At 39.4% G+C, this 14,712-nt stretch overlaps 1 protein-coding gene across 1 annotated transcript in view; it reads right to left on the bottom strand.

Moving 5' to 3' along the window:
* THSD7A (thrombospondin type 1 domain containing 7A) overlaps positions 1 to 14,712 on the bottom strand; it is a 449,664-nt gene that overhangs the window by 237,966 nt on the left and 196,986 nt on the right. The gene's annotated exons all lie outside the window — the stretch shown is intronic.

Below are 14,712 nucleotides of genomic sequence, written 5' to 3'. Positions count from 1 at the left end.
TTCATTCATTATCTCAAAGGAGAAAAGCTATTGCACACATCCTAAAGCAGACTTCCTCTCTGTCACGTCCTTAAAGCATTAGAGAAGATAAATACATGTTGAGAAGTACTCAGTAGAATGAAGTGATCATTAAAGAGCATCCCCTTCCTCATCTCTTCCTCTTCCTTTTTGGACAGGGAGACCCTGGGTCATGTGGAGTTTGGCTAGCCCACATAGTTAGAAAGCATAAAAGTGATCTATGTGGATATATATGGAACAACACATAGAAGGAGACCTTGGTTGCTATCATCATGAAAGGTTATCAACAGGCACAGCCAGGGACCAGTATCAGTGCTTTGCCATCTGCAATGATCAGAGTACCCCAGACTCTGGTTTATTGAGGATGCAAGATCTCAACTAAAATGGCCAACCAAAAATCTGTATGTTACTTGACAATCATAAAATAATAGAGTACCAAAATAAGACAGGCAACTTCTTGTCCTTCAGTTTCTACTTTTTCCCAGTACTATCCCAGCCACCCTAGCATTTTGTCAGAATTCCAAGGTTGGAGGTTGGTACCAGGCAGAATCAGAAAATACAATCAAATTGTTAAAAAGCAAATTGTTGGGGCAGGCGCCGTGGCTCACTTGGTTAATCCTCCGCCTGTGGCGCTGGCATCCCATATGGGCACCGGGTTCTAGCCCCAGTTGCTCCTCTTCCAGTCCAGCTCTCTACTGTGGCCTGGGAAGGCAGTGGAGGATGGCCCAAGTGCTTGGGCCCTGCACCTGCATGGGAGACCAGGAGGAAGCACCTGGCTCCTTGCTTCAGATCGGCACAGGGCCAGCTGTGGCAGCCATTTGGGGAGTGAACCAACAGAAGGAAGACCTTTATCTCTGTCTCTCTAACTCTGCCTGCCCCCCCCCCAAAAAAAAAAATCATAGCACAGGTATTTTTGTTGATCTACAAATCAACTCTTGCTCTGATGAATACAAGACGATATACCAAGACAGAAAAAGTTCATGGAAAGAATATAATTAAAAGTTAGTTTTTGCATAAAACTTTTTGTAACCCATGCACACGTTTTATGATACATATTTTCCATGATTTTTTGAAGAGCCTTCATATTACCTAAATAAGTTTGTTTTTCATGATTGCAAGCATTTAAAATCTACTACTAGAGACCTGATATTTGTACTAAATAAGAAACTGCCTCTCAAACAAATTTTGGATAAAAGCTATAAAATCACTTTAGAGTAAAATACAATTAGAAAAATCAGAAAGATAGCAAAGTGAATGTGTATGAAGAGGCCTAAAATAACCGTCAACAAAGGAGCATCTTAGAGTACATGGCAATGCCAGTGTAATGTGACAGCTGACTCTAGAGAGGAACATATCCTTAATGAGGTTATGCAAAGAGTACATTCAGGATTTATTAAATTCCTTATCCTATCAGAATTTTTTTTCTTTTCAAAGTGTTTCCTCCCATTAAAAACTCCTCTTGCTATATTTATGTGAGAGGGAAATTCACTGCTACCCTCATCAAGCTCGCAGAACTCCAGTGAATAAATGAAAACAATGGGTGAGATCACAGCTGCTGAAAAGGAAATGCAAGGTCACTGGCCTGGTGAGTAGTGGCCGGGCTGCTCCAGGAAGTGCCAGCTCCCATAGGAAAGTTGCTTTCATGCAGTCTCATGCCAGAGAGCCCAACAGAACAATGACATGGCAGAGATTAGTGTAGCTGCCAGGAAAAGTGAGGGAGTCTAACAGAGCTTATTCAGGGTTTACGCTGAGGATGCTCAGGCAGTGATATCTATGTTGTGATTTAAGGATCGCCCAAATCCCAAATCCCAAATCCCTTCCTGTAACTGAAACACAAAGCTTTAAAATACTGAGTTTCTTAGTGTTCAATTACTCTATGTTAGGAACTTCATGTTAAACAAAAATACTCTATATCATATTACATACTTAACATTTGATGTGAGGGTAGATTTTAATTATTCCTATTAAAATAATAACATAATGATAACAAAAGGAGCAGGTGGAAACATTGGGATGGATATATTTATTACTTTGATGAGTTCATGAATATATAATTATATTCTTATCCCAAAATTCATTAAACTACATGCATTAAATATCATAGCTTACAATGTATCAATAATATATCAATAAAGTGATTATTAAAATATTCCTGGGAGGTGACAGATGTTTGAGAGCACTGAAGATATCTCGGCCATGATGAAAAAGTCATTCCAAAGAATATGTGAGATGACCTTGGTGGTCATTTTGATAATTTTGAATTTATAGGAAATTTGGAGTTAGACATTGACAAATTTGGAGTTAGACGTTGACAATATTAGCCACTAGTTTTCTATTAATGCCAACTTTTTTTTTCATTTTATTAACGTTTTTAAAAATTTTATTTCAGGTATACAAGTTTCATGTATTTCATATGTACAGATTCAGGAACACAGTGATACCTCCCACCCTACTCTCCCTCCTGTCCATACACCTACCCTTCTTCCTTCTCCTCCTATTCCACTCTTAGTTTTTGTTTTTTTTTTTTTTTTTTGGACAGATAGAGTTAGACAGTGAGAGAGAGAGAGACAGAGAGAAAGGTCTTCCTTCCGTTGGTTCACCCCCCTAAATGGCTGCTACAGCCGGCGCACTGCACCTATCCGAAGCCAGGAACCAGGTGGTTCCTCCTGGTCTCCAATGCAGGTGCAGGGCCCAAGCACTTGGGCCATCCTCCACTGCCTTCCCGGGCCACAGCAGAGAGCTGGACTGGAAGAGGAGCAACCAGGACAGAATCCGGCGCCCCGACCGGGACTAGAACCTGGGGTGCCAGCACCGCAGGCGGAGGATTAGCCTAGTGAGCCGCAGCGCTGGCCACCCACTCTTAATTTTTACAAAAATCGATTTCAATTTACTTTATACTCATAAGATTAACCCTACATTACAAGTTCAACAAGTAGTATAAAAAAACACATTAACGCCAACTAATTGATAATGTTTACTAAATATTTTGTTGGCTCCAGAATGTGAAAAATGCAGCAACAGGTACCATAAGGATACTTATAAATAGGTAAAAGCATAAGAAAGCTTTATAGACATGCAAAAGATTAATAAATGGATTCTTACAAACTGGGAGTACATTTACAATATTATGATTAATAATATTTTCTGATTTCTATATGATATGCACTAACTTTGTAACAACCATTGTTTAGTGTTAACCAGGCACAATGATATTGAGTATATATATTATACATGATGTCTCCTGGATGAATGCTTGGCACAGTGGTAAAGATACCACTTGAGAGATCATGTCCCATATTGGAGAATCTAGATTTGAGTCCTCCTGAGCTCCTGACTCCGGTTTTTCGCTCATGGGCTCTCTGGAAGGCAGCAGGTGATGGCTCAAGTAGTTGGATTCCTGCCACACATTTGGGAACCTGGACTTCCCAGATTCTGGCCTTGACCTGACTCAGCCTCAGCTGTTACAGGTGTTTGGGGAGTGAACCAGCAGATGGAAGATCTGCCTCTACCTTTCAAATAAAAAATTTTAATAACATAGTAAGTAAATTAATCAAACTAAAAAAATAGGGTGTATCCTGAATGGAATAAATTTAAACCTATATTCTAACTGAATATAACAGATATTTGGATGACAGTCTTTCACATGTTTTCTAATTTTCTTTATAACCTCAGAGGATTTCATTTTTCTATCAACCTTATTTGATTTATTATTCATTAAAAGACTCAAGTTCTAAGAACAGAAAGTTCCTTTGAATTTTAACACTTTTACAAATATTTATTAAAAGTGGATTATGTGCTATTCTTAGCTGAATGGAAGCTATAAAGATTATTACTATATATTTTATTAATATATAATGCATATTATATATTAATAAAGTATTTATATTATAAAGTATTATAAGTATATATTTACATAAAGTGTACATATAATTTCCTCCATGAAATATTCTATCTTGTCATTCACCTATTGCCATCACATAGGAAATTAATGGATGCATGTAAAGGTGCGTATTGGTATATTGTTATAAATATTAGCATAAATCCTTGGAAGACTTTGAATATTTAACAAAATAGAATTTTTATTGAAATCTGAGGCCTGACACACTATGACCGACGGATTCAGCTTTTCTTAGTACCACAGTACTTCTGCCAGCTGAGGAACAGAGCGGGAGGAAACAGTAAAACCTGAGTTATCATCATGTGAACAGATCAGGATGGGAAGTGAGCACAAATTAAACATAAGTTTGAAGAGGTAAAAGTGTCATGTTTCCTGAGGAGTGTTAAACAGGATTTAAAAAAAAAAACAGCCAAAAACAAGCTTTTCTTTTATAATTTGACCAGAGCAGCTTAGATTCTAATGCTGGTTTAGAATGCACGGTTAACACATTTGTTCTGTCCAGTTGCTCCCAGGATTTAAAATGAATATAAATACTTTGAAAGGAGCACGAACATGTGTGTATTTCCCTCTTACGACTTATGGATGAGTATGTGCTTTATCTATTTCTCTCCTCTCTATTACACTCTATAATCCAAAGGGGCACCATTTGGGAGCACAGAAATAATAAAATGTACCTGGACATTTCTGTTATAAAAGCACATCACCTTATTACAATTGGGAAGAATGATAATTGAATCAGATCCAAATAAAATGTTGCCCTAAAACAGAAGTTATCAAAAAGACTACTTTTAAAATGGATGTACTTAAAGTTTTGAATATGTCCCTATCTATTGAAAGTGAGTTTCCTCATAGAAACGCTTTCACGTGGGCCATCTCTTCTCAGAGATATCCAATAGAGCACACACATCTCATATAAACAGGGGAAAGTCAAAAAGTTCGTAGAAAATGATATTAAATAGGCTGGATGTTTCACCCAGCAGCTAAGCTGATAGTTGGAATACCAGCATCCCATGTGGGAGCATCTGGGTTTGAGTTTCTGCTCTGCTCCCAATTCCAGTTTCTTGCCAAGGCACACCCTGGGAGGCAGTAGGTGATGAACCGCTGCCATTCATGTGGCATGGACTGAGTTCCTGGCTCCTCGCTTCTTTGGCCTGGCCCTGCCCTGGCCATTGTGAGCATTTGAGGAGGGACCCAGCAGATGGGAGCTTTCTCTGGTTCACTGCCTCTCAAGATAAAGATAAAGATCAAAAGTAAGATAAGTTAATTTTAATGCTCAAGAAACTTGAAATCTGTGCATGCACATGGACTTCAAAAGAATCAAGGAAAAAAATATATTATATGAAAAAATGAGCACCTCAATGTTTTTTTTTTTTTACCCTAAAATAAATATCTTCAACTTTTTACAAACTTTTGGAACTACATTTGCATGGTAGTTCAATGACCTCAGACAATGCTTTTAATTACTCTATCACTCAAAATTTCTCACACTCAATTGTTTTCATCTATAATAAAAGAATAATAATGCCTACTTCATTTTATGCATAATGTAAAATTTGTACTTCATACATCTGGAATGTTAATTATGAATCTGATACAGTGCTAAAAGCATACTAAGTACTTAATATTTTCTTATTGATTAAATGATAATATTAATATAGCATGGTAATAATATTCATTTATCTCCATTGCCTAATGTAAGGAATTCATTTATATAATAGGTTTAATAGCTAAATTTATACACACATAAAACAGAACTTGTGAACACCTCCTCATAAATAACATTAAGATAATAGCTAAAGGAAATATGAGGCCCTGAAGAATAGCAAAATATTATTTCCTCATTTATCTTAAAATTTAAATTAGTCTGTTTTAAATTATGCATATATTTATATACAGTACATGCATGTAAATTATAAATAAGTATACCTATTTGAGGTGTGCTGAAGAACCCTATTATCAATAAATGTGGAGGTGTTCAGACCCACAGGATATAAAGGGGCAACACTTAAACTTGACTTCCGAAATCTCTGCAGGGGTGGTAAACATTTGGCCTGTGGGCCACATAAGGCGTGTGTCGCCCTGTCCGGGCAATCAACAGGCAAGACTCAAATTCAATGAATCTATGGCAGGGTGGCTTTAAGTTAACAATTTTGTATGGATCACAAATGGGTGTTACAAATACCCAAATGGCCCTTGGCAGATACAAGTTTTCCCATTTCTGCCAGGTTTCACCTCTAAGCTAACTCTCTGCTTATATAATCTAACCTCCAGGGGTATGAACAACAGGCAGGCACGATATCCTTGCACAGTGAACCATTACTGATGCAATTCTCCACACCCTGGCCCTTGTTTTCCTGTGTTCTTCCTCCATCACACTCCTCAACTATGTGCAGACCTACTCATCCTAGCATTTCTACATGGAGGCCATTCCTGAGCTCAATAAACTTCCTCAAGGAAGAATTCCTACGTCATTGGCACGTGCTCACTCCCTCTCCTCTTTGTCCCTGTAAGATACCACCTCTAAGATTGTATTATTTGGGGGCCGGCGCTGTGGCGCAGCGGGTTAAAGGCTTAGCCTGAAATGCTAGCATCCCATGTGGGTGCCGGTTCTAGTCTGGCAGCTCCTTTTTTGATCCAGCTCTCTGCTATGGCCTGGGAAAGCTGTGGAAGATGGTCCAAGTCCTTGGGCCCCTGCACCTGCATGGGAGACCCAGAAGAAGATCCTGGCTCCTGGCTTCAGATCAGCTCAGCTCCAGCCACTGCAGCCATCTGGGGAGTGAACCAGTGGATGAAAGACCTCTCTCTCTCTCTGTCTCTCTGTAACTCTGTCTTTCAAATAAATAAAATAAATCTTTAAAAAAGATTGTATTATTTGTTTTGTGCCACTTTTTCTATAATAAAAAGGTAGATCTTTGATAATGTGTTTTTTGCTTTTTCTGTCTACATATTCCAGCACCTAGAATATATGGACATCTTTGACTTTGTTGAATGAAAAAGTAATTCATATAAATTAATCAACCATTAACCTGATAATGACATAGTAGTTCTCTTGTTCTGACATTATATTTCAGTGTTAACAGTCAGCAGAAAACTGACTACAAACTCCTTGTGGGTTAATACAGAAGATTTTAATAAAAGGATAATCAACAGGGCTGGCACTGTGGTAGAGTAGGTTAAGCCTCTGCCTATGGTACCAGCATTCTAAATGGGCACCAGTTTATGTCCAGGCTGCTACTCCTCCAATCCAGCTCTCTGCTTGTAGCATGGGAAAGCAGTTGGGGAAAGCTCAAGTGCTTGGGCCCTTATACCCACGCTGGAGACCCAGTAGAAGCTCCTGGCTCCTGGCCATTTGGGGAGTGAACCAGTGGATGGAAGACCACTCTCTCTGTGTCTGTCTGTAACTCTGCCTCTCAAATAAATCTTTTTAAAAAAGTATTATTGACAGAAGTGTGGGGCATGTTAAGAGAAATCATCAGGGAATGGTGAAGCCCCTTGGGGCTGGCAGTTACAGGAGTATTACCACCACGGAGTGATACAGGTATCAAGGGAACAGAGTACAGAACTCAAGGTAGTCCTAGTTCGGGAGGGAGGGCTGCTGGACAGGGGCTGTAGCTTTTAACAGAGGAACTCAGTTCCTGACCACCCACCGATAGAACACCCCAACCACTCTCTCTTCCCAGCCCCTGATACCCTGCTGCTGCTTCCTGTTGGGAGAACCCAACCACAAAGAGGCCAGCCTACTGGCTCAGAAGCCAGATCAAGAGGCCTTGAGAACGGACCTGGAGCCCAAACACAATATCCTGCCTCATAGCCCTACATGCTACATGTTGCAAAGGATTTCTTTAGAACCATCCACCATCAACTGCAGAATGTGAACCAGACTCACGAAAAATCATGATGATATCTGGCAGGCAAACCAATACTTTGGCTATTATAGAAAGTTTTTTAAATCTAAAAGCCTGCTATTTAGGCATGAGAAGTAGTAATTTTATAAATGGGTTCTGAATAAGTGAAGTGGATCAACGTTATTTTAAATAGTGTGCAATTCTCCCTCCCCTTCTTTTTGGGAAGGTTAGGATTAGATTTGCAATTTCACTGATTCGTGAAGCCATAGCCTGGGAATGGGCTCCCAGGAAACCACGCAGCACATAAACAGAGTGAAAACCCCAGTTACTTCCAGGACTGCTGGGAGCTGCTTGAGTCTAAATCCACTGCATATAAATTCTCTATGATGTTTTAGTAGGTGCTAGTTTGCGGGATACACTGAAATTAACTTACTGCCAAGAAAGATTACCAGAATTTAGGTTTACAATTTTAGGTATGCTTTTGTTCAGGCTTCATTAGAATCATGGGATTTCAATGCTTTTAAAGATTTTTCAGTTCCCTGTTTCTGCGATCACTGTTCACCATTCACAAATATGGATACAGATGAGCAAACTAAGCACCTGAAAGTGGAAATGACTTAGTCATGAAGGCATAGCTTTCCCTACTCTGGGTTAGTATTTATTTTCCCTAATCATCCATTACTTGAATTCTTTTCTTGCTGATTCAACCACTTTTCAGAATGTTATAAAGCTAGTAGCTTTATATCTGAGTTTTATATCACCATTTTAAAAACAATCCTATAACTGAAGGTTAAAGTAGTTAAGCTTTCAAAGGTAAAGAACAGGGGCCAGTGCGGTAGCGTAGTAGCTAAGCCTCTGCCTGTGATGCTAGCATCACAAATGGGCTCCAGTGCATGTCCTGGCTGCTCCACTTCCTATCCAGCTCTCTGCTAATGGCCTCGGAAAGCAGTGGAAGATGGCCTAAGTGCTTGGGTCCCTGCACTCACGTGGGGGACTTGAGGAAGCTCCTGGCTTCAGATTGGCCCAGCTTTGGCCTATGAGGCCATTTGGGGAGTGAACCAGTGGATAGAAGACCTCTCTCTGCCTCTAAAATAAATAAATCTTTTTAAAAAGTAGTGAAAAATCAGGCAAAAAGAGATTGTGTTGAGAAGACATAATTTTCTGCACAGTTTATTTTGATGAGAGAATGAGCTAGAAAAGTGTGACTTAGGAAGGGAAATCAGAAAGCCATTGGAAGTTTTATTCATTACTATCTGAAATACTAAAACTGAATCTATAAGAGGACTCTTCAAAAAGTCCATGGAAAAATGGAATGATGTATTTTTTTTTCTTTGGTGCAAAAACATTCTGAAATCCATGCACGATTTTTAAAAATAACACGTATTTTCCACCACCTTCATGAAACACCTTCATTCAGATATTTAAAATGAAAAATGATTACAAAAGTAAAACTGAGAGAAAAATATACCAATGTGAATGTGTTTCTCAGAGTTTTTAGATTATTCTCTTCATTTTTAACCCAGTCATTTTTCACTCCGTGTGTTTGCACCTGAGGTATCTGCTTTATGTGGTTATCTTGAAGCTGGATAGATCTACTTATTTTGCCTTAGCCAACAGAAATATTTTAAATCCTAATTCTACTTTATTCTCTCAGGAATTCCCTGGGCTTACATTCTCACACTTCTTGGCAATCCTTCTGCTGGCATTATAATTACAATTAATTGCCTTTGTCAGCTAATATGACAAAACAATGTGCACTAAAATGGAAGATATTTTCAAAAGTAGGCACTATTTCCACTAATGTTTCTAGTCTTTTTTATGGCAGCTTGCATTCTTCCTCTGGAAATATGTGCCTTTCACGTGTAGATCCAGGTCTTTGTTTTAGGAGCAGTGCAGCTGGGAGACCTAAGCCTACTAGAGGTAGGAGTGGCTCACAGCCAAGCCTTAGATCACTAGTTGTGGTTGCTGCAAACCAAGACTGACTTCCTCCCCACCTTCTCCACTTCACCTTGGACAGCTCCCCTCAGCCTGGAGACCAGACAAGTAAGGTTTCTTCTCAATTTTCCACCAGCTACAATTATCTTGCGATTCTGGGGTGGGAAACTGGTGGATTGTCCATGCTCCCCAGATTGAGTTAATGCAATAAAAAGATCGTTGGATGGTTCTTCCAGGCCAGTTTTGTGTCACTGGTTACTATAGGGGAGTCCTTTTTATATAGCAGGTCCTGGCTTCCTCTATTTATTTTTAAAATGACAATGTGATATCACCCTCATATCTATCAACTCACACGTTACTGTTATGTTTTAAATCTTATTTATTTTCACTTTATTTACAAGGTAGATAGAGGAGAGAAATGGTGAGAAGTCCCATCTTCTGGTTGACTCTCCCTGAAATAGCAAGAGGAGGACAGGACCAAGCCAGTAGCCTTGAAACTCAATCCAGGTCCACCATGTGAGAGGCAAGGACCCGAGGATTGCAGTCATTATCCACTGCCTCCCAGGCTGTGGATTAGCAGAAGCTGGGTAAGAAGTAAAGGAGCGGGGACTGGAACCAGGCACTCTGATTTGGGGTGCAGACATCTTAACCACTGTGCCTCACACCCGCCCCTTCTCCTATCTTTTAGATCCAGATTTAATACTAGATTTAATTTGATACTTATTTTTGTCACATTTTGTCATTTTTCCATTTGTGTTTCTTCAAAACTATAGATAGAATTGTCTATTCATCCTTACTTATTTTTCTGGTTGATTTTAAGACAGGGGAGTAAAATAAAACTTCCCTCACTCCCTTGTGTTTAATTAGAAGTCACAGCATCATTTGTTAATACATTCCATTGTTCCTAAGAGTCCATACAGCCAGCTCAGTCTCCTGCCTTTAGGAAGACTTGCTTGGAAGGCAGGCAGCTGGCTGGCATAGTGGAACATAATGGATAAGCAGTTCCCACACTGATAACAAAATTTTCTCTAAATGCCAAGAGTGGCTCGCTGTGCCTAATCTGTTCATATAAGAGTGTGGCATATGCAGAAGACTTGCTTTCCTTCAGGGAGTTTGGGATTTTATACGTGCTAGGTACAAGTCCTCTGTCATCAGTCTCCAATGAAAAACTCAGGCGACTAGGTGTCTAACAAGCTTGCCTTATGTGAGACTCCTTGATGGACGCATTAAGTCTATGTTGTGCAAGCCCACAGGAAGAAGATTCTGGAACCTTTGCATCTGGTCCCTGCTTTCCATCTTCCATTGTAATAAATCTCAGTCATGAGTCTCACTACATCCTGAGTCCTGTGAGATCTAGTGACTCACTGAAGCTGGGTGCTGTTTATCCCTGACACAACCACCAAGCTGCCTTAACTTGATGGGTGAGATAGAACTTTTTTTTTAAAATTACATTTCCTAAAAAAAGATTAGCATATTTCCTATGACCTGATCCTATCCTTTGCTTTTTTTTTTTAAGATTTATTTATTTGAAAGAGTTACACACAGAGAAGAAGAAACAGAGAGACTAGTCTTCCATTAGTTGGTTCACTCTCCAGATGGTTGCAATGGCTGGGGATGGACCAGGCTGAAGCCAGGAGGTCTTTCTAGGTCTCCATGGGGGTAGTGACAGACCAAGGACATAGATCTCAGAGCCATTTTGGCTCCTTGCTTGAGAGTAGATCCAGTCCAGTAGCCCCTACATTCTTAGGCCAGCTTGTTCCCATGCCCTGTTTTCTTCTCCACCCCACCCTCCATGTTGTTTTCCAACTAACAAGTCCACAGAGTATGAAAGTCCAGGAAAAGCCAGCTCAGCTACACTCTCTGCACCAAATCTGTACCCCGTGGCACTCCCCCAGCCCCAACCATGGTCCCTATCTGGCTCCATAACTATGCTCTCTGCCATGAGCTTGCTCCATGTGCACACCGACAGCCACTTCTGCAAACTTAGTTTTCCTTGAATAAATTCATTTTGGCTCTCAGTCCATATCCTGTCTCCTATCTGCTCTGCCCCTATTTCTTTAGAGGTGGCAGGTGCCTAAGCACAGGGGTCCAAGCACTGTGCCATACTCTGCTGTTCTTCCCAAGCCATTAGCAGGGAGCTGGATTACAAGTGGAGCAGAGTGGACATGAACTAGAATCCATATGGGAGGCCGGCATCGGAGGCAGCAGCTCTCCCCGCTACTCCACGTCACTGGCCCCCATCCTTTGCTTTTAAATTTTTTCTTCCTTTCTTCTGATTTGTAGGAGCTCTTTACATACTAAGAAATTTGCTTGTCAATGACATAATACATAATCAAATACTTTGATCTTTTCCTGAATTTATGACTTGAATCAACTCAGACCTTGTTTTTGTGTAACAAGTGACAAAGAGAGATATTTCTTTTCTTTCTGCTTCTTGATGACTAGCTAAGTACCCAAAATGATGTCATTAAATTGCACTTATTCTCCAAAATTAGTAATGATCTTTTAACTTTACCTAACACAGTTTGGGACTCTTTATTCGAGACCCATTTCTATTTGAACTAACCACTCCTTGACACAGAATTGTTCTTTTTATTATTACTACCATGAAATAGAATGCATTTAATTATCTGGTGAAGTTTTTTTTTTTATTTTACAGTATTTTTCTGACCTCTTATACATTTATATTACCCTTGTGAATGTTACAGTGTCAATGTAGGGATAACTGGTATTAAATGTTCCAGACAGTTTTTTACTTTCTCAAATCTGATGTTAACTGTAGAACTTTTGTTGTTGGGTTTATTTATAGATTTTTGATTTACAACTGTAAATGGGATATGCAGATTTTAATCATTTTTCCACTATAATATTTAGCTATTTTTGTTGATATCTAAGGAATATATTGATTTTTTTGGATTTTTTATGTTTATTTATCTTACTATTTTCATTGCTTTATAAGACATTTCAATTAATTCTCTTGATTTTCCAGTATACGATCATAGCATTTGGAAAAAGAATCTGAATTTTGCCACTTGCTCTCCAATTTTCATTTTTCTTATCAACTACATTGCCTAGTATGTTAGCTAACAGTACTGACAATGTACTGCCTTGTCTTGTTTTTTTATTTTACATAGAACGCTTCTAATGCTTGATCATTGAATACTGTAATTGCCAACTCTTCTGTATCAGCTGTGGTTCAAAAATGTCCATATTTTCTATTATAAAAGAATGGACCGGGGCTGGCGCTGTGGCACAGCAGGTTAAAGCCCTGGCCTGAAGTGCCGGCATCCCATATGGGTGCCGGCTTGAGTCCCAGATGCTCCACTTCCGATCCAACTCTTTGCTAAAGCCTGGGATAGCAGTAGAAGATGGCCCAAGTCCTTGGGCTCCTGCACTCACATGGGAGACCCAGAGGAAGCTCCTGGCTTTAGATTGGTTCAGCATCAGTGGGTGTGGCCAACTGGGGAGTGAACCAGCAGATGGAAGACTCTCTCTGGCTCTACTCTACCTCTCTTTGTAACTCTTTCAAATAAACAGATCTTCATTTGTGCTTTTCATTCTCATTGGTTTTGTTATGTTTGCAAACAGAAAGGCAGGAAAGTTGACTTTTTTTTTTTTAAGATTTATGTATTTGAAAGTCAGAGGAGTTACAGTCAGAGAGGGTGAGACAGAGACTCAAAGAGCTCTTCCATCTGCCTGTTCATTCTCCAGATGGCAGCAATAGCTGGGGCTGAACTAGGCTGAAACCAGGAGCTTCTTCCTGGTTTCCCATGTGGGCAGCAGGAGCCCAAGCACTTGGGCCATCCTCTGCTGCTTTTCCGAGGCCTTTAGCAGGAAGCTGGGTTGGAAATAGAGCAGCCAGGACAGGAACTGGTGCCCATACAGGATGCTGGCATCCCAGGTAGCCACTTTACCAGCTGTACCACAATGTGGGCTTCAAGATGACCACCTTTAACTTGGATGCTTTAGCAGTAAACGTGCTAATATGCTCATTTTCCTCTGAATGGCTTCCCCAAGATTCTTAAGTTCAAGTTCAGTTAGCTACTGAGACAGGATTATTTTACTATTCTTGAATGGTCTTTTATCTTCTTAAATAATAAAATTGTTTCTGAGTTTGATGGAAGATAAACATTGGATTTAATCATTACATCCCTGATCAATGCCTGATATTATGGGGTCATATTTAAGCAAGAGATATGCAAAAATACCTTTTTTCTTCTTCTTCATTATGACTTTACTTTCCTTCATCATACATTATACTTCAAATTAAAGAGAAATATTAACAACCAGGTTATTTATTTAACATTCAGTGTATACTCTAATAAGTGAACAAATATATACAACTATGATTTTACTAAAATAGTTATTGATGGAATTTCTAATGGGACATAAGCACCTGACAAATAATCAGGTGCTTTCCATTGCCCTTAATTGCTTAATTCCAGGAACTGGATGGGAATGTCAAATTCTGCACAATAGTAGCTGCTATCCTAATTACACTTTTAATTGAGTAGTCAACATTAAATTAAATGTCTACAGCATGCCAACCCAGTGACAGCAGGAAACAATTCAAGTTGCCTTGGAGGCTCATTCAGTTACTTGGTAGAAGCAATTAAAGTAATACAACTGTAATACCTCAGGAAAAATCTGGAAGTCACTAAAGACGTTAAAAAAAAACAGGGCTTCAGTCAAAATGTAAATGATACAGAATCAGAGGCATGTGTACATGCATGTACATGCACACACACACACAGAGAGTAGTAGGGAATCTGGCAAATGAAGACCAAAGAAAATGCTAGCAAAACAGGTGGAGCTGGAATGATAGGACCAGAACAGAGAAAGAGCAAATTACAGTACAGCTGAAATAAAATACAATTGCATGAGTATGAAGAGGGGAGGGAGCAGCAAATATCCTGAAAATAACAGCCAGAACCATGCTATAAGGAAAGAGAGTTACTCTCTTAGATGGGTCAGTTGTTTGTTTTTGTCCCTTCATTGGTTTAAACTATATCCTGT

Source organism: Lepus europaeus, chromosome 20 (assembly GCF_033115175.1).
Source record: "Lepus europaeus isolate LE1 chromosome 20, mLepTim1.pri, whole genome shotgun sequence".
NCBI classification, from domain to species: Eukaryota; Metazoa; Chordata; class Mammalia; order Lagomorpha; family Leporidae; genus Lepus; species Lepus europaeus.
The sequence above is the reverse complement of the archived record's forward strand: the minus strand, read 5'-3'. Positions and strand labels throughout refer to the sequence as shown.